This window comes from Etheostoma spectabile, chromosome 10 (genome assembly GCF_008692095.1).
Source record: "Etheostoma spectabile isolate EspeVRDwgs_2016 chromosome 10, UIUC_Espe_1.0, whole genome shotgun sequence".
Lineage (NCBI taxonomy): Eukaryota > Metazoa > Chordata > Actinopteri > Perciformes > Percidae > Etheostoma > Etheostoma spectabile.
The window spans coordinates 30,435,018-30,437,633 of NC_045742.1; the positions used below are offsets into that span (position 1 = coordinate 30,435,018).

Below are 2,616 nucleotides of genomic sequence, written 5' to 3' on the forward strand. Positions count from 1 at the left end.
TGTGCGTGTGTGCGTGTGTGTGTGTGGGTGTATAAACAGGAAATGGTGGGATACATGATGCAGCAGGCTAAGACGTGTGAACATGAGCTTGAAGCATGAAGCTTTGGCGAGCGAGGTTAAAACAACAGTAATGAAGGTTTTGCTCATGATTAAACAAACTGTGGACATCTTGTTATGAGTCACAGTCAAACTGTCACTGTTCATGCTGTTTATAGTTCTTTGCTGTCCCTTCATGGTGGGATAACAGACCTTTAGCACATGCAGCCTTTACATGCATGCTGCACCGAACCTGTGGTCGGGCCACATGAGAGGAGAGTAATCTCACATTTCTTTCATCCAGTTCAGCAGAGGAATGGTTCCAACGTTTAAAACGAGAGCCTGAAAAGCTTTAGGTTGTTTCATGTTTGTATCATTATTTCCCATGGCAAAACTATTTTATTTATAGTAATAGTATTAATGTTACAGTTGTATGTCAGTGACAGAGTGCTTAGCAAGAAATAATAAAATGAATGAAGTGTACGTCATCTGAACAGTGAAAAATGAACGTTTGAACACAGATGTGTATCATCTTAACTTTCATTACAGACATACTGCATTGTGTGCATGAATGGAGCTGAACCTTTGATCTGATACATTTATCATCATCTTTATCATCATCATCATCATCATCATCATCATCATCCTCATCATCATGACACCACTGTCTGAACTCTGAAACGTTCATTTAAACTCACCAAGATTATGTCTAAATGAGCTGTTTTCAAAATGTTGAGTGCTATCAACACTGTGTGTGTGTGTGTGTGTGTGTGTGCGTGTGTGTAAGGATGCTGATAAGCCAGCAGGAGGGCACCACTGATAAGCTGCTATATGTAACTTATACACATGTGTATTTACTGTGTGCACATTCACAATTACATGTTATGTGACATTCACAAACAAGAATATATGAACCTATACATATATATAAATATAAATATACATATATGTGCACAAAATTGTGAACTATGTTTTATCTCCCTCTCTTGTGCCTCTCGCAGACAAACACACAGACAGACAGACATATAGACACATAGACACAGACACACAAACACACAAACACACAGACAGACAGACAGACAGACAGTGTGTGAGATAGACAGACGAGGTGGGGCTCAGGGGAACCATACTGTTCAGGAGGGTTAGCTTCTTATCCAGCACACACACTTTTACATTGTTAATCAACCAAATCTCCACAACAGCTTTTTTCTCTCTTCTTGTCACACTACTGTGAGCGTGCTGACTTTCGCATGTCGACCAACTAGAAAATGGTAAGAACTATCTGTTTGTCAGCTATCAGGCATAAGGAAAGATGCTTCAATGTAACTTTATTTTTTTTAATTTGTAGGAGAGATTACAGCCGGGGAAAAATACCACAAATTGCATCTTTAAAAACATCACAACTGCAGTATGGGCTTTATAAGCATGTGCATATTTGTATGAACAAAAATGAAGATTATGAAAACAAGAAGTGTTCAGGGACGGTTGTGTAAATATGTTAGTTTGAAATCGGTTGATGCTGGACAAAGTTCTTCTCTCTGTTGTCTTTCCTTTGGTTAAGCAGATTTCTGTTGTTTTATGCTAAAATCTTTATGCAGTTTGGCCCATCGATAGGCTAATTATTGTGTAAATATTGTGCTATATTCTGCCCAGATTCTAGTCAATACTCCTTTGCAGGAGCAATACGTGGACCTGGCTTGGCTGTGTGTACAATTCAAATTTACTTTAAGAAAACCATTAGAAAGCTAAAGCTGCCTTTCACAATGACAGATCATTCACATTATACCATTAATATAGTAATTATGTAATTATGTAACATACAACATAATTAATAACAAGTCTGAAAAACCTTTCAGGTGGGAGACATCAGCATTGATTAAAAGAATTACAGAAATGTCCACTAACTCCTGGCAAAACAACAGTTAATAAAATGGAATATTGTCCTTACAGATATAATTTCTGTAAGTAATTTAACACGCCAGTTGTTTGTGTCATGCTCTACTTCTAAGTAAGTAAAGTTTTATTTCTATAACCTTTCCAAACCTAGTTACAAAGTCCTTCACAACAGAACAAAAGAAGAGTACAGTACAATGTTACGACAGAACAATTACAAGCAGCACTACTCAGCAGCAACTAGCAGGCCTTGTTCAGAGGTATACAGCATTAGTTCTAGCATTCTAATGAACAGAAACATCACACTGAAAAAGTAGCTAATTTGTTTAAATCATATAGCCATTTTGGAATAACATGTGAACACTTCCCTGTCAAAATAAGGGCCTGGTCACATCCAAAGGTAAACATTGTGTAGGTGGTTGTCGGTTTATTACAAAATTAATTCAACTTTGACCTGTGAGCCAACAGCAAGCCGTCTTGACAGTGCTGTCCTTTGAGGGGTTGGAGAGTCCAAACTGGAGCAAGCTATCGCAGCTGATTAGCTGTGTTGCACTACTTAGTTGTACTGAACCTTCTCTGCACTCTCAGAAAATGAAGTACATAATTATACCTTTAGGGGTACAATGGCTTGTCACTGGGGCTGTACTCTCAAAGGGTACAGTTTTTGTACCCTTGGTATAGGGTACA

The 2,616-nt window shown here is 38.1% G+C and overlaps 1 protein-coding gene across 2 annotated transcripts in view; it reads left to right on the plus strand.

Moving 5' to 3' along the window:
* Positions 1–2,616, plus strand: part of rell2 (RELT like 2) — a 16,246-nt gene that overhangs the window by 3,647 nt on the left and 9,983 nt on the right. Inside the window, exon 1 of one of the 2 annotated variants that reach the window (XM_032527707.1) lies at positions 1,064–1,307. The exons of the other annotated variant lie outside the window; for it this stretch is intronic. The gene's annotated coding sequence lies outside the window, so the exon portion shown is untranslated. Of the gene's footprint in view, positions 1–1,063; positions 1,308–2,616 lie in introns of those variants that run through there. 2 annotated transcript variants of the gene reach the window in all.